This window comes from Ranitomeya imitator, chromosome 6 (assembly GCF_032444005.1).
Source record: "Ranitomeya imitator isolate aRanImi1 chromosome 6, aRanImi1.pri, whole genome shotgun sequence".
NCBI lineage: Eukaryota > Metazoa > Chordata > Amphibia > Anura > Dendrobatidae > Ranitomeya > Ranitomeya imitator.
Genome location: NC_091287.1, coordinates 422,588,610 through 422,610,259, shown reverse-complemented (window position 1 = coordinate 422,610,259; position 21,650 = coordinate 422,588,610).

Genomic DNA, 21,650 nt, shown 5'->3' with positions numbered 1-21,650 from the left:
GCCTAAGGCAGGGCAGGGCTGCTGTATGTGTGTACAGCAGCCTATCAATCACAGGAAACACAGAGAGAATGGCGCACATGACCAGGCGACGCACGGCTACAGTAGTGGTCAGCCACGGAATAATATTTAACATTAGGTACGCAGGTCGTGCGGCTGTATGCGAATGGTGCCGCATGCGTCGTTTTGACGATGCGGAAAAAAAAATGCTACATGGCTGCATCTCCGCTGGTTGCCGCATCGTCAAACCGACGCATGCGGCACCATCCGCATACAGCCGCACGACCTGCATACCTAATGTTAAATATAGGTACGCAGGCTGCATGCAGGCCGCATGAAGATGTAGGTGGAGATAGCAGCGGAGGTGCGGCCGAGGGCGGGGCTTCATGGAGGAAGTCCGCAGCTGCCGCACATCAGGGGAACGCTAGTGTGAAACTAGCCTATTTTCTCTATTCAACCAGCTGAGCAGCTTTCATAGCAGGTCTGAAAATGGCTCTCTGCTCTCCTCTAGCTGATTAAGCTGTGTCCTTCTAAAGGCCCCGTCACACATAGCGACGCTGCAGCGATACCGACAACGATCCGGATCGCTGCAGCGTCGCTGTTTGGTCGCTGGAGAGCTGTCACACAGACCGCTCTCCAGCGACCAACGATCCCGGTAACCAGGGTAAACATCGGGTAACTAAGCGCAGGGCCGCGCTTAGTAACCCGATGTTTACCCTGGTTACCATCCTAAAAGTAAAAAAAACAAACAGTACATACTTACCTACCGCTGTCTGTCCCCGGCGCTCAGCTTCTCTGCACTCCTCCTGTACTGTCTGTGTGAGCACAGCGGCCGGAAAGCAGAGCGGTGACATCACCGCTCTGCTTTCCGGCTGACCGACGCTCACAGCCAGTACAGGAGGAGTGCAGAGCACAGCGCTGGAGGACAGACGGCTGTAGGTAAGTATGTACTGTTTGTTTTTTTACTTTTAGGATGGTAACCAGGGTAAACATCGGGTTACTAAGCGCGGCCCTGCGCTTAGTAACCCGATGTTTACCCTGGTTACCAGTGAAGACATCGCTGAATCGGCGTCACACACGCCGATTCAGCGATGTCAGCGGGACCTCAACGATCAAAAAATGGCCCAGGCCATTCCAACACGACCAGCGATCTCACAGCAGGGGCCTGATCGCTGGTACGTGTCACACATAGCGAGATCGCTACTGAGATCGCTGTTGCGTCACAAAACTTGTGACTCAGCAGCGATCTCGCTATGTGTGACGGGGCCTTAAGAGGCCATGTCTTCATCATGTGTAAATATAATGATAACAGCCTTGAACTTTAACCCCTTCATGACCGGGGGATTTTTCGTTTTTCCGTGTTCGTTTTTCGCTCCCCTCCTTCCCAGAGCCATAACTTTTTTATTTTTCCGTCAATTTGGCCATGTGAGGGCTTATTTTTTGCGGGACGAGTTGTACTTTTGAACGACATCATTGGTTTTAGCATGTTGTGTACTAGAAAATGGGGAAAAAATTCCAAGTGCGGTGAAATTGCAAAAAAAGTGCAATCCCACATTGGTTTTTTGTTTGGCTTTTTTGCTAGGTTCACTAAATGCTAAAAATGACCTACCATTATGATTCTCCAGGTCAGTACGAGTTCATAGACACCAAACATGACTAGGTTATTTTTTATCTAAGTGGTGAAAAAAAATTCCAAACTTTGCTAAAAAAAAAAAAAAAAAAAATTGCGCCATTTTCCGATACTCGTAGCGTCTCCATTTTTCGTGATCTGGGGTCGGTTGAGGGCTTATTTTTTGCGTGCCGAGATGACGTTTTTAATGATAGCATTTCGGTGCAGATACGTTCTTTTGATCGCCCGTTATTGCATTTTAATGCAATGTCGCGGCGACCAAAAAAACGTAATTCTGGCGTTTCGAGTTTTTTTCCCGCTACGCTGTTTAGCGATCAGGTTAATACTTTTTTTTATTTGATAGATCGGGCAATTCTGAGCGCGGCGATACCAAATATGCGTAGATTTGATTTTTTTTTTATTGATTTATTTTGATTGGGGCGAAAGGGGGGTGATTTAAACTTTTATGTTTTTTTTATTTTTTTCACATTTTTTTAAACTTTTTTTTTTAACTTTTGCCATGCTTCAATAGCCTCCATGGGAGGCTAGAAGCAGGCACAGCACGATCGGCTCTGCTACATAGCAGCGATCTGCTGATCGCTGCTATGTAGCAGAATTGCACGTGTGCTGTGAGCGCCGACCACAGGGTGGCGATCACAGCGACGGGCAATCAGTAACCATAGAGGTCTCAAGGACCTCTATGGCTACAATGGAGACGCATCGCCGACCCCCGGACATGTGACGGGGGTCGGCGATGATGTCATTTCCGGCCGCCCGGCCGGAAGCGGTAGTTAAATGCCGCTGTCTGCGTTTGACAGCGGCATTTAACTAGTTAATAGGTGCGGGCAGATCGCGATTCTGCCCGCGCCTATTACGGGCACATGTCAGCTGTTCAAAACAGCTGACATGTCCCGGCTTTGGTGCGGGCTCACCGCGGAGCCCTGCATCAAAGCAGGGGAGCCGGCATCGGACGGTATAGTACGTCCGATGCCGGTAAGGGGTTAAAGTTCTACTTATGCTAAAATTGTACTATTCACCCTGCCAGTAATCAGGAATATCTCTTTAAAGGCCTCCACCAAATGTGACCATAGAATTTGCCTTTTTTCTCACAAATCTATGGGAAAGGAAAGATTCAAGCTAAACTGAAGCCAGTACAAATTGTAAGAATTCAGCACATCATTGTTTTTGACATTACCTAATAATAGTCTAAAAATGATATATAAGATTTTTTAAGGTTGTATTACCAATGCGGACAACCACCATTCTACGATAAAGCAAACGACATGTAATAATGTTCCACCAGTCAACACTAACAGAAAGGAAATTATTTGTTTAATTTTTCATGTGTGCTTTAGTAGTGGGGCAAAATGGGGCACATAAGGGGAGATTTTGTCCTTCTGCTAGAATATTCCATTTTCCAGGTAATTTTTATACAGTTCCACTGTCCCTGTACAGCTTAAAACAGAATGTAGACTACATTTTTTTCTCATTTAAATTGGTGACATGAAATATCAGAAATAGTAATTATATTTTTCATAAAAGCAATAAGCACTGTGTTAGAAGTCCTTTCTAGCTTCACTTACATACAATGAAAATTTTAATGTCATGCTTTCTTCAAGAAAAGAGTGCTTCTGGTAAATTAAATTAGTGCTTAGCATAATAAAGAATGTATGTTGACATTAAAAGAGAAATTGTTAATGGTTCAATTTATTTGAATGCTATATACATGATGGGGAAAAAATAATAAGAACCCTGTAGCTACTGCAAAATAAATAAGGTGTAATGTAAAATAAATTAATCTAAGGTGATTACGCATTGAACTAAAATTGTACATGGAAATCACATCAAAACATGGTTAAAGTCTGTAAGCACCGTTAGTGGACAAATTAATCTGGATATTATTTTTCTTCTTTTTAACGACAGTTAATTAACTGACATTAGTAATATAAATGTAAATTTTGACATTACTTTAGGAATCATGTCAGAATCTACAATGGGATTTTTTCATTTCTTACATGTATACTCTATGTGTCTACAGCAGTATTTTAGCATATTTTGTACTTCATTTACTCTACTTCCAGATCCTGCCATTCATTTCAGTTCCCTCCCTTAACTTGATTTCTTTTGGTGGTTAAATTAATAAGTTAATCATGCAACATTTGATTAATTAATTATATGCATATTTATTTTTATTTTTACACTAGATGTCATTGAAAAAAAACACTATTTAGGCCAAAACATTGGAAAATATTTGTTTTGCTTATTCTGGATTATAAATATATTTGTGCAAGAAGACACAATCTCTGTCTTCTTTGCTGCTGATATTGCTCTCCTATTTTATTCTCCAGAATCGTGTGTGGTAGATTGGCTCACTCGGCTGAACACGGAGGTAGACACAGGAACACTGTGGCTTTAAGAACTTCCTTTGGTTTATTAAAGGCAGCATAAACCAAGGTGTTGTAAAGCAAATACAGCCCTTTGGGCAAAACAAGAAAACATGGTGGCATAAAACAGTCCTTCTCAGAGCTGGGTTGCACCCGCTCACCACTAGCAGAACACACAGGATTCAGGTTTTAGCATACAACACATGCACAAATAATTTCCTGGAGTGTTTCCTCTCCAGGGACACTGAACACTGCAGCCTTTGGAAGGAAACTACTTAATCCCCAGACCATGTGACTCCTCCTATCCTCCAAACTATTTTTTGAAATATAGAGACTCATAGTTGGGTCTCCATCTGGTGGGTTGCCTGTAGTGGAAGGGTTGTCAGAGGCCCATTATACTATTTATACTCTGGTAAAATTGAGACCACTTTAGTGGTGTGTTACAATAATTTTTTGAAATGTTTGTACAGTTGGGTCTCCTTCATCTGTGTTGCCTGTAGCAGTAGGACTCCCAGACCAACAGGCTTGCACTTATTTTCAGTCAACTACTTGTGTTACCATCCTTATATTTTTCTAACATTAGTGGTCTACCAAGGTGATATTTGTGCCACCCAAGTGTGGCTGCACAGAAAAGCATTTTGATCTGTTGTATGAGGTATCAGGGCTACGTGCACATCAGGCTTATACTGGTCCATCACCCACCTCATCATTATTGAAACTACAATTCAAAGCTGTAAATGCTGGCCCAGACACTGATACCCGGCCCATGGCTGACTGCTTCTGTGCCGTTATCAAATTTCTACTCTGGGTCAATTGATTGTTATGTGTCACTAATTTTTGGAAATGTTGGAACTCCAATTTGGGTCCCTTAACCCCTTCATGACCCAGCCTATTTTGACCTTAAAGACCTTGCCGTTTTTTGCAATTCTAACCAGTGTCCCTTTATGAGGTAATAACTCAGGAACGCTTCAACGGATCCTAGCGGTTCTGAGATTGTTTTTTCGTGACATATTGGGCTTCATGTTAGTGGTAAATTTAGGTCAATAAATTCTGCGTTTATTTGTGATAAAAATGGAAATTTGGCGAAAATTTTGAAAATTTTGCAATTTTCACATTTTGAATTTTTATTCTGTTAAACCAGAGAGATATGTGACACAAAATAGTTAATAAATAACATTTCCCACATGTTTACTTTACATCAGCACAATTTTGGAAACAAAATTTTTTTTTGTTAGGAAGTTATAAGGGTTAACATTTGACCAGCGATTTGTCATTTTTACAACGAAATTTACAAAACCATTTTTTTTAGGGACCACCTCACATTTGAAGTCAGTTTGAGGGGTCTATATGGCTGAAAATACCCAAAAGTGACACCATTCTAAAAACTGCACCCCTCAAGGTACTCAAAACCACATTCAAGAAGTTTATTAACCCTTCAGGTGCTTCACAGCAGCAGAAGCAACATGGAAGGAAAAAATGAACATTTAACTTTTTAGTCACAAAAATTATCTTTTAGCAACAATTTTTTTATTTTCCCAATGGTAAAAGGAGAAACTGAACCACGAAAGTTGTTGTCCAATTTGTCCTGAGTACGCTGATACCTCACATGTGGGGGTAAACCACTGTTTGGGCGCACGGCAGGGCTTGGAAGGGAAGGAGCGCCATTTGACTTTTTGAATCAAAAATTGGCTCCACTCTTTAGCGGACACCATGTCACGTTTGGAAAGCCCCCGTGTGCCTAAAAATTGGAGCTCCCCCACAAGTGACGCCATTTTGGAAACTAGACATCCCAAGGAACTTATCTAGATGCATAGTGAGCACTTTGAACCCCCAGTTGCTTCACAAATTGATCCGTAAAAATGAAAAAGTACTTTTTTTTCACAAAAAAATTCTTTTAGCCTCAATTTTTTCATTTTCACATGGGCAACAGGATAAAATGGATCCTAAAATGTGTTGGGCAATTTCTCCTGAGTACACCAATACCTCACATGTGGGGGTAAACCACTGTTTGGGCACATGGTAAGGCTCGGAAGGGAAGGAGCGCCATTTGACTTTTTGAATGAAAAGTTATTTCCATCGTTAGCGGACACCATGTCGCGTTTGGATAGCTCCTGTGTGCCTAAACATTGGCGCTCCCCCACAAGTGACCCCATTTTGGAAACTAGACCCCCCAAGGAACTTATTTAGATGCCTAGTGAGCACTTTAAACCCTCAGGTGCTTCACAAATTGATCTGTAAAAATGAAAAAGTACTTTTTTTTCACAAAAAAATTATTTTCGCCTCAATTTTTTCATTTTCACATGGGCAGTAGGATAAAATGGATCATAAAATTTGTTGGGCAATTTCTCCCGAGTACGCCGATACCTCATATGTGGGGGTAAACCACTGTTTGGGCACTCGGCAGGGCTCGGAAGGGAAGGCGCGCCATTTGACTTATTGAATGGAAAATTAGCTCCAATTGTTAGCGGACACCATGTCGCGTTTGGAGAGCCCCTGTGTGCCTAAACATTGGAGCTCCCCCACAAGTGACCCCATTTTGGAAACTAGACCCCCCAAGGAACTTATCTAGATGCATATTGAGCACTTTAAACCCCCAGGTGCTTCACAGAAGTTTATAACGCAGAGCCATGAAAATAAAAAATAATTTTTCTTTCCTCAAAAATGATTTTTTAGCCTGGAATTTCCTATTTTGCCAAGGATAATAGGAGAAATTGGACCCCAAATATTGTTGTCCAGTTTGTCCTGAGTATGCTGATACCCCATATGTGGGGGTAAACCACTGTTTGGGCGCACGGCAGGGCTCGGAAGGGATGGCACGCCATTTGGCTTTTTAAATGGAAAATTAGCTCCAATCATTAGCGGACACCATGTCACGTTTGGAGAGCCCCTGTGTGCCTAAACATTGGAGATCCCCCAGAAATGACACCATTTTGGAAACTAGACCCCCAAAGGAACTAATCTAGATGTGTGGTGAGGACTTTGAACCCCCAAGTGCTTCACAGAAGTTTATAACGCAGAGCCATGAAAAAAAAAAAAAATTATTTTCTCAAAAATGATCTTTTAGCCTGCAATTTTTTATTTTCCCAAGGGTAACAGGAGAAATTTGACCCCAAAAGTTGTTGTCCAGTTTCTCCTGAGTACGCTGATACCCCATATGTGGGGGTAAATCACTGTTTGGGCACATGCCGGGGCTCGGAAGTGAAGTAGTGACGTTTTGAAATGCAGACTTTGATGGAATGCTCTGTGGGCGTCACGTTGCGTTTGCAGAGCCCCTGATGTGGCTTAACAGTAGAAACCCCCCACAAGTGACCCCATTTTGGAAACTAGACCCCGAAAGGAACTTATCTAGATGTGTGGTGAGCACTTTGAACCCCCAAGTGCTTCATAGAAGTTTATAATGCAGAGCCGTGAAAATAATAAATACGTTTTCTTTCCTCAAAAATAATTATTTAGCCCAGAATTTTTTATTTTCCAAAGGGTTACAGAAGAAATTGGACCCAAAAAGTTGTTGTCCAGTTTCTCCTGAGTACGCTGATACCCCATATGAGGGGGTAAACCACTGTTTGGGCACATGCCGAGGCTCGGAAGTGAAGTAGTGACGTTTTGAAATGCAGACTTTGATGGAATGCTCTGTGGGCGTCACGTTGCGTTTGCAGAGCCCCTGATGTGGCTTAACAGTAGAAACCCCCCACAAGTGACCCCATTTTGGAAACTAAACCCTGAAAGGAACTTATCTAGATGTGTGGTGAGCACTTTGAACCCCCAAGCGCTTCATAGAAGTTTATAATGCAGAGCCGTGAAAATAATAAATACGTTTTCTTTCCTCAAAAATAATTATTTAGCCCAGAATTTTTTATTTTCCCAAGGGTTACAGGAGAAATTGGACAGCAAAAGTTGTTGTCCAGTTTCTCCTGAATACGCTGATACCCCATGAGTGGGGGTAAACCACTGTTTGGGCACACGTCGGGGCTCAGAAGGGAAGTAGTGACTTTTGAAATGCAGACTTTGATGGAATGGTCTACGGGTGTCACGTTGCGTTTGCAGAGCCCCTGGTGTGCCTAAACAGTAGAAACCCCCCACAAGTGACCCCATTTTAGAAACTAGACCCCCCAAGGAACTTATCTAGATATGTGGTGAGCACTTTGAACCCCCAAGTGCTTCACAGACGTTTACAACGCAGAGCCGTGAAAATAAAAAATCATTTTTCTTTCCTCAAAAATTATGTTTTAGCAAGCATTTTTTTAGATTCACAAGGGTAACAGGAGAAATTGGACCCCAGTAATTGTTGCGCAGTTTGTCCTGAGTATGCTGGTACCCCATATGTGGGGGTAAACCACTGTTTGGGCACACGTCGGGGCTCGGAAGTGAGGGAGCACCATTTGACTTTTTGAATACGAGATTGGCTGGAATCAATGGTGGCGCCATGTTGCGTTTGGAGACCCCTGATGTGCCTAAACAGTGGTAACCCCTCAATTCTACCTCCAACACTAACCCCAACACACCCCTAACCCTAATCCCAACTGTAGCCATAACTCTAATCACACCCCTAACCACAACCCTAACCCCAACACACCCCTAACCCTAACCACAACCCTAATTCCAACCCTAACCCTAAGGCTATGTGCCCACGTTGCGGATTCGTGTGAGATATTTCCGCACCATTTTTGAAAAATCCGCGGGTAAAAGGCACTGCGTTTTACCTGCGGATTTTCCGCGGATTTCCAGTGTTTTTTGTGCGGATTTCACCTGCGGATTCCTATTGAGGAACAGGTGTAAAACGCTGCGGAATCCGCACAAAGAATTGACATGCTGCGGAAAATACAACGCAGCGTTTCCGCGCGGTATTTTCCGCACCATGGGCACAGCGGATTTGGTTTTTCATATGTTTACATGGTACTGTAAACCTGATGGAACACTGCTGCGAATCCGCAGCCAAATCCGCACCGTGTGCACATAGCCTAATTCTAAAGGTATGTGCACACGCTGCGGAAAACGCTGCGGATCCGCAGCAGTTTCCCATGAGTTTACAGTTCAATGTAAACCTATGGGAAACAAAAATCGCTGTACACATGCTGCGGAAAAACTGCACGGAAACGCAGCGGTTTACATTCCGCAGCATGTCACTTCTTTTGTGCGGATTCCGCAGCGGTTTTACAACTGCTCCAATAGAAAATCGCAGTTGTAAAACCGCAGTGAAATGCGCAGAAAAAAACGCGGTAAATCTGCCATAAATCCGCAGCGGTTTAGCACTGCGGATTTATCAAATCCGCAGCGGAAAAATCCGCAGAGGACCAGAATACGTGTGCACATACCGAAACCCTAACCCTAGCCCTAACCCTACCCCTAGCCCTAACCCTAGCCCTAACCCTACCCCTAACCCTACCCCTAACCCTACCCCTACCCCTAGCCCTAACCCTAACCCTAACCCTACCCCTAATCCTACCCCTAACTCTACCCCTAACCCTAACCCTACCCCTAACCCTAACCCTATTCTGACATTAGTGGGAAAAAAAAATTTATTTATTTTTTTATTGTCCCTACCTATGGGGGTGACAAAGGGGGGGGGTCATTTATTATTTTTTTTATTTTGATCACTGAGATAGATTATATCTCAGTGATCAAAATGCACTTTGGAACGAATCTGCCGGCCGGCAGATTCGGCGGGCGCACTGCACATGCGCCCGCCATTTTGGAAGATGGCGGCGCCCAGGGAGAAGACGGACGTGACCCCGGCTGGATCGGTAAGTATGATGGGGTGGGGGGGGACCACGGGGGGGGATCGGAGCACGGGGGGGATCGGAGCACGGGGGGGGAATCGGAGCGCGGGAGGAGTGGAACGGAGCACGGGGGGGGGCTGGAATGGAGCACGGGGGGCTGGAATGGAGCACGGGGGGGTGGAACGGAGCACGGGGGGGTGGTTTGGAGTGCAGGGGGGGTGATTGGAGCACGGGGGGTGATTGGAGCACGGGGGGAGTGGACAAGAGCACGGGGGGGAGCGGAGCACTGGACGGAGGGGAGCCGGAGCAGTGTACCGGCCAGATCGGGGGGCTGCGGGGGCGATCGGTGGGGTGGGGGCACATTAGTATTTCCAGCCATGGCCGATGATATTTCAGCATCGGCCATGGCTGGATTGTAATATTTCACCCGTTATAATAGGTGAAATATTACAAATCGCTCTGATTGGCAGTTTCACTTTCAACAGCCAATCAGAGCGATCGTAGCCACGAGGGGGTGAAGCCACCCCCCCTGGGCTAAACTACCACTCCCCCTGTCCCTGCAGATCGGGTGAAATGGGAGTTAACCCTTTCACCCGGCCTGCAGGGACGCGATCTTTCCATGACGCCGCATAGGCGTCATGGGTCGGATTGGCACCGACTTTCATGACGCCTACGTGGCATCATGGGTCGGGAAGGGGTTAAGGCTATGTTCACACGTTGCGTCTGTCCCTGCGGGTTCTCCCGCAGCGGATTTGATAAATCTGCAGGGCAAAACCGCTGCGGTTCTCCCTGCAGATTTATCGCGGTTTGTTCCGCTGCGGGTTTCCGCTGCGGGTTTCCGCCTATACTATTGATGCTGCATATGCAGCAATATGCAGCATCAATAGTAATGTTAAAAATAATAAAAATTGGTTATACTCACCCTCTGACGTCCCGATCTCCTCGACGCTGCACCCGGCGGTCCGGTTCCAAAGATGCTATGCGAGAAGGACCCTTCGTGACGTCACGGTCATGTGACCGCGACGTCACCGAAGGTCTTGGTCGCACAGCAACTCTGACCGGACGGCCGCGTGCAGCGCTGAGACTTCAGAGGGTGAGTATAACATGATTTTTTATTTTCATTCTTTTTTTTACCCCAAATATGGTTCCCGGGGCCTGGAGGAGCGTCTCCTCTCCTCCACCCCGGGTAGGAACCGCACATTAGCCGCTTACTTCCCGTAACGTGGGCATAGCCCCATGCGGGAAGTAAGCGGTTCAATGCATTCCTATGGGTGCAGAATCGCAGCGATTCTGCACAAAGAAGTGACATGCTGTGGGTTTTAAACCGCTGCGTTTCTGCGCGGTTTTTCCCGCAGCATGTGCACAGCGGTTTGCGGTTTCCATAGGGTTTACATGTAAATGGAAACGCTATGGAAACTGCTGCGGACCCGCAGCATCAAAATCGCGGCGGTTCCGCGGTAAAAACCGCAACGTGTGAACCCAGCCTAAATGTGTGTTGCCTGAATTTTGCAAGACTCTCAGAGCTTCAGGCCTACACCTGTCACTCATCCACCTGTTACTGATCAATGTTTCAGCTAGAAAAGCTGGTTCAAGCACTGTCCCATACATCCATGCTGCACAATTAAATTATTTGTATTCTGAGTCAATTTATGCCACTTTTCCTGATGTCTGCCCCTAATCTGAGCTGTTTGGGAAGCTTTTTGTCCAGCTAAAATGTTGTCTATGCATTTGGTTTTGCTTTCCATTGAATTTAGTTGGGTTCGGGTATGTTTGACTAACTGTTAGGCGAACATGTTCAGCAAACATCGGGACGTTCACCGCACCGAACCTTGAAAGGTTTAGTCATCTCTAATCTCTTTTTCTGTAAATATACATATATGCATGCAGTCCCAGAAAATAAAGTATTTCTCCAAGAAGATTATCAAAATTCCACATGTTTTGTTATACACATGTTTATTTCCTTTTTCTGGATTGGAACAATACAAAAAAGCCAGAAAAAAAATTCAAATTGGACAAAATTTCACAGAAATCCCTCTAAACGGGCTGAACAAAATTATTGGCACCATCAACTTAATGTTTGATTGCACACCTTTTCCAATAAAAAACTGCAATCATGTAATATGATTTTATTATTATTATTATTTATTGTTATAGCGCCATTTATTCCATGGCACTTTACATGTGAGGAGGGGTATACATAATAAAAACAAGTACAATAATCTTAAACAATACAAGTCATAACTGGTACAGGAGGAGTGAGGACCCTGCCCACGAAGGCTCATAATCTACAAAGGATGGGTGAGGATACAGTAGGTGAGGATAGAGCTGGTCATGCAGTGGTTTGGTCGATCGGTGGTTACTGCAGGTTGTAGGCTTGTCGGAAGAGGTGGGTCTTCAGGTTCTTTTTGAAGGTTTCGATGGTAGGCGAGAGTCTGATGTGTTGTGGTAGAGGGTTCCAGAGTAGGGGTGATACGCGAGAGAAATCTTGTATAAGATTGTGGGAAGAGGAGATAAGAGGGGAGTAGAGAAGGAGATCTTGTGAGGATCGGAGGTTGTGTGTAGGTAAGTACCGGGAGACGAGGTCACAGATGTATGGAGGAGACAGATTGTGGATGGCTTTGTACGTCATGGTTAGGGTTTTGTAGTGGAGTCTTTGGACAATGGGGAGCCAGTGAAGGGATTGACAGAGGGGAGTGGCTGGGGAATAGCGGGGGGACAGGTGGATTAGTCGGGCAGCTGAGTTTAGAATAGATTGGAGGGGTGCGAGAGTATTAGAGGGGAGGCCACAGAGCAGGAGGTTGCAGTAGTCATATTTTATGATTTTTTTAAATGATTTATTATGAATTTTTATGATTTTATCAATTAATATGCCATCATTATGGCCTATACCAGTAATGATAATACTTTTTCAGTGGATTGTAAGGTGAATATATTCTATTGTCCATAAGGTACACCATATGAATACAATTTTGTGGTGATGTCTGTCTCCGCCTATGATATAAGGGGATTCTTCCACTTGCTTTGATAATATGGTTTTATTTTATTACCTATATACTTAGTGTCTATCCTCATACGTTCCTTTTTTACTTACGAAAGAGCTACATTACAATTTGAGCTATATTTACCTATAACTTTTTGATAGGTTCAACTTACCCTTGGATGCTCTTCTCCATTTGTCGCTCTGCATTTAATATGGATCAGGGACATGGATTATTTTGGGTTCAACCATATTTATGGCAAGGGCTCTATATGTAGGATTTATGATTTCTCCAATATGGTGAGCTTCTAGTTAATGTTTATCTTTCTTTGAATATGCCTTTTTTAATTCAATATAATCATTCCCCCTCTATTATTCCCTAACTTGGTGTGATCCCTCACCTATGGTAATATTATATAGATTTTGTGTTAGCACCTGCACTTTCAAATATTGATCACTCTTGATATTTGTACATCCACTTGTTTTTATGTTTAATTGGATTATTTGGCTTCTTAAAGACACATTTCCAATAATATAGGGTCTGTGGCTCTTTTACACCTTTGTTTATGTCAACATATTATAATTAGCAATGTAATTAGAAAAAAATCACTTATAAATATGGTATTACCTTATTTCTTTTCCTTTTCCTTTTTATTTTTTCATTGTTTAGAACCTCACGTTATCTAATCTGCACAAGGGTTATGCATGTACCTTCTTCAGGCTTTATTGTTTAACAAATACATATATTAGATATTGCGATTCATGCTTGATAAACTGAACTTATATTTGAGTTTAATGTATAGTACCGACAAGCATCATGTTCCTATACACTTTTCCAGTATCAAATGGCACCAGTATATTTGTGATGTAATTGCCATATTATCAGGCTTGTAACAACATGAAACAGATCTAGACAACAATCTAGATTAGAATATCACCTGTGCCCATACAGGGAACTACAACCTATTTCCCAGTGCAAAAATTTATAAAACCCATAATAAAAATGCACTAAAGGATCAAAATATAGAACAATCAGTTTATTAAAGACATTAAAATACAATCACATAAATCATAACAACATACGGGATTCCAAGATGGAGAAAACTACTGAAAAGGACCACAGGTCAAAGGCAGATTCACATAACCAATAGTACCAGTACCCTGCCACAATCATTGCTAATACATAGCCATATTAATATTTAGAAACCACTGAACTATCAAGTTCAGCATGTGGGCCATGCATGGCACATGTGTGAGCTTGCCAAACTTCACAGCCACCATCACACACAGCCATCATCACACACAACCATGCATGGTTAGAGGTTCAGAGGTGAGAGTCACAGATCTGTCTGGTCTGTTATTCCTTTCAATAACTCTGATGCAGTGTGCAGTTTGTCTCCTAGACTAAATTGGCTTCATCAGAGCCTGTTGCCACTTTGCTGAAGTAGTGCAGCAGAGTTTCCGCCTTCTGGTTGATATGGATGATGTGCTCTGAGATAACACACCAGAGATGGAGGATGAGGAGGAGTAGGATGGGGTGCAGAAACTGCTGTAGAAGGTAGAGAAAACCCTGAAAGAAGTAGTACCAGAAATCCTCAGTGTCGGTAGCACATGTGCCATGCCAGGGTGTGACTCGGCATTTGCCTCCACAGTGTTCACCCAGGGGCCATCAGGAAAATGTAGTGTGCCTGGCAACAAATGCTTGTCCACATGTCAGATGTTAAGTGGACATTGGTGATGTTCCTGGACACGTGCTGATACAAGGCAGGGATGCCACCCTGGGAGAAATAATGGTGGCTGGGGACCACATAACGAGGAATGGCTGTCACCATGAGTTGGCGGAATTCCTCTGTAACAGGGTCTACCAAGCTGGGGTACCTCTTTTAGTACCACCTTGTGTTTCAGGAGGTCCGCTCTGCTTTAGCTGGAGTCTGAATGAAGGACACTGGCTGGAATTGCTTGGTTACATGGGAGCATATAAAAGATCACTGCTTCTCCACGTATTTCCAGTCTAACAACACTATACTCACAGGACACAGAATATATCACACAGATACAGAGGGCAGGCCAATAGAAAAGCGGCAGGCCAAACATACATTACAATAGCCGCAGGTGGCCAGAGCCTGCCGATATTTACTGTGGGAATTACAAAGGTGGGGGCGGACAAAAGGGGAATATCGTGTCCCCTCTGCCCAGGGGCGCAGCCTGTGGGCTGATGCATTAGGGACATGCATCTCATATGGAACCTATTATACATACATATAACTGCACAACATATTCTGGGTGCTCAGTGGTTCCATAACATGTAACATCCTCCATTTCTGTAAGCCAAGACAGCAACATTTCCAGGACAAACAGCCTGGAAATGTGTTCCTTTAGCATCTGGGAAAATGTGGGTATCTGGGCACTTTCTTTTTCGGTTCAAGGCCTGGGGTAGTAACAGCTGAACTCTGTTCTGGGAAAAGGATTTGGAAGTGACTGATGATGGGGCCTCAGAATGTGCAATGACAGGTGCAGGGTGGGAGGCTTCTGAGCCAGTGTCATAGACAGGGGATTGGCAAGCACCTAGCACAGGGGAAAAGGCAGTGGTGTCACTCGCTGGCACCAATTGTGGAGTTCGACCCACCGATTTGGCTTCTTAAATGACATATGCCTGGTCATGCTGATGGTCGTTAGACTCTTAGTGGTCAGGCCTCTACAGATCTTGGCATGGCTCAGTGTGCAAATGACCATTTTTTTGTCTCAGAACTCTCTCTAAAACAGTCGCAGGGAACACCTAACTCTTTGAGGGAGAAATTCATAAGTGTCGGTGCTCTGCAGAACAGTTGCTCGCCTTCTTCCTCTGTCTCCCCACTGTGTTGCTGCTGCCGATTCCTCCCCCTCAGTGCTGCTGTTCTCACTTGTATGCCAGCTTCCCAGGTACCCTAGGGATCGTATTCCCTTTGTACATACATTTCATCCGACAATGCCCAGGGTATACTCTATCATTAAGAAACACTGGCCGCTACTATCTAAAGCATACCCTGAAATAGACTCATTCAAGGCACCTACCCTGATCTGTACCAAACGACCCTCCAATATCCGCGACAAGTTAGTTAGAGCTGATGTGGGAAGTTCCAGGCCTACCTCAATACAAAAGACACTGACAACCCGCCGACAGGGGACATTACCCTGTCTCAATTGTGCAGCCTGCTCGAATGTCATCAAATCTGACAGCATAACCCATCCTAGGACAGGCAAATCTTTCCCAATCAAAGGTTTCCATACGTGCAATTCTAATTTTGTAGTGTATCTGGTGAAATGTCCTTGTGGTCTCCTCTATGTGGGGGAGACCACCCAACATGTGAGGGATCGTATTGAGAGCCATAAATCGACTATCCGTTGTAATAAGAATTGGCTCCCTATACCAGAACATTTTTCTAAATCCGGACACTCTGTGGCTCAACTGCGTTTTCAGGTTATAGAACACGTCCCCCGCCCCCGTAGGGGTGGTAATCATGTAAGACTGCTCAAGTTGAGAGAGACATATTGGATCCATAAATTAGATACTTTAGCCCCTAAAGGGCTCAATAGAGACATAAATTGGCTCCTATGAATAACCTTTTTCCCATTGCTTTTACAGACCCGCTAGACTACTGTCTGTGTAGGTGAGTTTCCCATATATATCCTTTCTTCCCCTTTACAAACCCCCCCCTCTCTTTTCCCTCCCTTTCCCTTGTCTTCCCCCCCCTCTTCCCCCTCCACCCTCTGGTTTCTGTCTCTTTGTCTTCCCTGTTCCTGTTGTACATATACCCTTATTCAGTCTCCATCATTCCATGTCCCTATCCTTTTGACATCACTAGTATTAGATATCTATCCACCAGGGATTCTAGTACCTTAGCTCCTCCCCCTAATATTTGTCCTTACATTATTTTCATCTTAGATGCCTATCATAGCTTTCCATTTTGCGCTTTCACTTAGCCCTCTAATTAGCCCTCTTCTTTACTCCATAGTTCATACAGGTAGTTGTTTGACACACTGTAGCGCTCTGGGGCCACTACATAGCGCTCTTTCAGCGCTAACACTCTTCTCTCGGTTACCCTGACAACAGGATACACATAGGTTCTCACACCTGCGCAGTGCGTCCCTTACAGACAGCGCTACGTCACTTCCGGTCCGGGACTTCCGGTTTCGGCGCTCCTCGCCGCGTATAACGCTGTGACAGGGGGGCTACAGGCACACTGCTGACCTTAGCAAGGCGCGGGAGCGCCGCTTACATCCACTACTCTGCAGGAAACGTGCGCCTCCACACTATTTAGGACTTATTAGCGCCATGACCTGACATCCACTTGTCCCCATACATATTGCTCTATTTGGGCTTTTCTTTTCCCCTTCCCCCCATAGGCTACCACATAAATTTTGGGCCATCACCCTTGAGGACTTACGATCAATATCTCAGCTATAGGTATCCCATTCTTCCTTATCTCTATTTTATAGTGAGTTAGACCTCTTTTCTAATTATGATGCCATTCTTTGCAGCCGTTTCTTGGCACTGAGGGATCTCTACCCTTTCCGCTTCTCATCACTTCTTATTGTGGATAAGGTAATCATATGTTTCCTCTATGTATATTTACATTCATTTGAACTAGACTACCTGTCAGCCTATCATTGTATATACTGTATATATTGTCCGTTCAGGTTATGTTGTCTTTTATTTCCAGGTTCACGGAACTTCTCTATAGTACACTACTATTATTTTGTTTATTATTTATTAGTTTGTTATTTTGTCTTTTGGTGATACATTATTTTTTTGTTCTTTCAGCGATTCAATGAATAAGGCTCTGGTTGAGCCGAAACGTTTGCTTTATATATCGCTTCCAGCACTATATTTCTGTTTCGCTCCCTTATCTAAATTTATTTTGACTAATAAATATTCAAGTAAAAATCACACGTTGTCATTAGAGTGTGCGGTGTAAACATATTTACTAGCTTCCCAGGTGGGTCAGGGACTTCGTCATCCACCACCTTGACTTCCACGGCCACACCTTAGTCTTCCTGACTTGGCGACTTAACAACAATCTGACTTATGGGCAGCTGTATTTCATCTTCATCTACCTCCTTACACAAAATGTTCCAATCCCCACCTTCATCTTCTTGTGACCCTGGCTACTCTAAGTTTTGTGCATCACTAAACAGCATGTCCTCCTGTCCCTCTAGAAACATGCAGGGTGAGTGGCCACAATCAAGAAATGATGATGGAGCCCCTCGGAGCCCCTCGGAGTTTCCTAGTGTGGGATCACTGGTCTCCTGGTACTCAGCATGGTGGGAGGAAGGAGATCAGAGTGAGAATTAAGTGATTCAGACTCTTGAGTGGGGAGACTGGAATGTGTAGATGACTGGGTGGTGCTGGCAAGCAGGCTGAAAGCATTATCTGCTATCCAATCAACCACCTGTTTGGACTGGTGTATCTTCAGAAGCAGTGTCCCGTGTCTCCCTGCAAAGTGGGACAGAAACCTTTGTGTCATGGATGGTTGTTTTGCCTGTGCTCCAGCAAAACAGATGTAGTCGAATCTACCCCACGTCCTCGCCATCTGCATTCACCATAAGCAGCACTTCTACTTCCCTGTCCCTTACCACACACCTTACACCTCTGGTAATTACTAGGTCTCTGGAGACCAAATTTCCTTGATTAAATTGAAACTAAGACTTTTTAATAAAAAAAAATGTGGCCAACTGTAGTAAGCCAAGCGTTTTTTAAATTTATTTTATTTATATATATATATATATATATATATATATATATATATACATATATATATATTTTTTTTTTTTATTTGCTTATATAGCGCTATTTTATTCCGCAGCGCTTTACAGACATTATTATCAATGGGCTTACAATCTAACTTCTCTAGCAGTGTGTCTTAAAAATTTCAAACCTCTGTCATTTCACACAAAGCATGTTGAATTATATGTATGACAATAGTCAATTTTTAGAACAAAAAAACTTGGTAAACTGTAGCATGCCAAGCGGTTTTTAAAAATTTTAAACCATCATAATTTTGCACAAAGCATGTTAAACTGTATGGATGACAATTCTAAATTTTGTAAACAAAAAAATGGTCAACTGTAGCAGACCAAGCGGTTTATAAAAATTTTAAACCATCATAATTTCATACAAAGCATGTTAAACTGTATGGATGACAATACAGATTATTTCATCACCCCCCTAAAAAGGTGGTCATCTGTAGCAGCTATATTTTTAGTAATGGAATGCAAACCCCTAAGCCCAGCCTATGGGCTGTATTCAGCCACTGTCCTTGCTCCAGCTGTCCCCAGGCTAAATGCAGAATGTATCCTATTGAAACAGCAAAGCAAGAGATTAGCCTTAAGAAAGACTTTTAGTGTGATGGTCAGGCGCGGTCTGGCCCAGGTGGCAGGAATGCATATGCCCCCCGGGCCGGTGCCTAAGCAGCTGCACAGGGCCGCTGGAGGACTAGCAGTAGCAGTGATTGCAATACATAGCGCCACCTGTAGTGCGCGGTGGCGTCATCCCGCCAGCAGCCGACATGTAGGTTGCAAGGGTATGTAATGAGCAGGCTCCTGTGCGGCGCTGCCACTCTGAGGGAGAGAGCCAGCAGCAATCAAGATGAAAGGTCAGCGACTCAGCATACCTCCTGTGTGTGCACGGAGCTCCTGCTTCTCCTGCTCTTATCTGCTATCCCGGCAGAGAAGGAGAGACGGGGGAGGTGCCCGGACAGTGCAGAGCTGTGAGCAGGAGAAACTGAAGAGCTGCACATGGACATCAGCCGCCCCTGCACCACAGAGGAGATTGTGTGATGTGTGTATGAGCCTGGTATCTGGTGTGTTGTGTATGTGATGGCTGCGTATGTGTGATGGCTGCGTGTGTGATGGCTGCATGTGTGATGGCTGCGTGTGTGTGTGATGGCTGAGTTTGTGTGATGGCTGCGTGTGTGTGATGGCTGCGTATGTGTGATGGCTGTATGTGTGTGATGGCTGCATGCCTGTGTGTGATGGCTGCGTGACGAGGGGCGGATTATAAGAGCGTCAAGTGGTGTGAGGGGGCCCTGGGCTATTGCACAGATTGCCCGCCGCCATCAGGGCATTACTGCTTGTGCCCTGACTGGCGTATCATTTATGGGCCCGGTTGGCAGAGAGAGAGGGCCCGCATCAGGCCCCGTCTCATCTGCTCACCGGGCCCCTACCGGCGCTGCGGCGGTTTCCTATTGACGTGCGGGTGCGTGACCGCACGTCAATAGTTAATAACAACAGCCGCCAGCCAATTGGAGGCTGGCAGCTGAAGTCGGCCGCAGGCGCACGCGCAGCGCACACGTCGCCGGCGTCTGACGTCATTGTCAGTCGCCGGCGAATGCACGCTGCTGGAGGGAGCTCGCCGCCTGGAGCGCTGGTAAGGTGAGGAGAACTCAGTTTGTTGTTTTTTGTTTGTTTGTTTTTTGCTAACCTAACGATTGCTGGACACACTGGAGCAGATGATTGCTGGAGACACTGGGGCAGATTGCTGGAGACACTGGGGCAGATTGCTCGAGACACTGGGGCAGATTGCTGGAGACACTGGGGCAGATTGCTGGACACACTGGGGCAATGCTGGAGACACTGGGGCAATGCTGGAGACACTGGGGCAATGCTGGACACACTGGGGCAATGCTGGACACACTGGGGGTAAGATGACGGACACACTGGGGCAGATTGCTGGAGACACTGGGGCAGATTGCTGGAGACACTGGGGCAGATTGCTGGAGACACTGGGGCAGATTGCTGGAGACACAGGGGCAATTTTGGACACACTGGGGCCATGCTGGACTCACTGGGCAATGCTGGACACACTGGAGCAGATTGCTTGACACACTGGGGGTAAGATGCTGGACACACTGGGGCAGATTGCTGGACACACTGTCTGGGGGCAATGCTGGACATACTGGGGCAGATTGCTAGACATACTGGGGCAGATTGCTGGACACACTGGGGGCAATGCTGGACACTCTGGGCAAATATGCTGGAGATACTGGGGCAGATTGCTGGACACTGGGGCAATATGCTGGACATACTGGGGCAGATTGCTGGACACACTGGGGGTAATATGCTGGACACTCTGGGGCAGATTGCTGGACACACTGGGGGTAATATGCTGGACACACTGGGGCAGATTGCTGGACACACTGGGGGCAATGCTGGACACTCTGGGGCAGATTGCTGGACACACTGTCTGGGGGCAATATGCTGTACATACTGGGGCAGATTGCTGGACACACTGGGGCAGATTGCTGGACACAGTGGGGGCAATGCTGGACACACTGGGGGCATGGTGGACACACTGGGGCAATATGCTGGACACACTGGGGGTAATATGCTGGACACACTGGGGCTAATATGCTGGACACACTGGGGCAGATTGCTGGACACACTGGGGGTAATATGCTGGACACACTGGGGCAGATTGCTGGACACACTGGGGCAGATTGCTGGACACACTGGGGGCAATGCTGGACACACTAGGGCAGATTGCTGGACACTGGGGCAATATGCTGGACATACTGGGGTTAATATGCTGGACACACTGGGGGTAATATGCTGGACACACTGGGGTAATATGCTGGACACACTGGGGCAGATTGCTGGACACACTGGGGCAGAAGAGGGGACGGGAAGAAAAACATTAGACTCGAACAAAGACGACCCAGGAAAACATACTCAGAAGGGAGGTAAGAACATTTCTAAAACAATCCACAGTGAGGAGATTGGAACAAAACAAAATCCTCTAAACTGCATGCTCGCAAACGCCAGAAGCCTGACAAACAAGATGGAAGAACTAGAAGCAGAAATATCTACAGGTAACTTTGACATAGTGGGAATAACCGAGACATGGTTAGATGAAAGCTATGACTGGGCAGTTAACTTACAGGGTTACAGTCTGTTTAGAAAGGATCGTAAAAATCGGAGAGGAGGAGGGG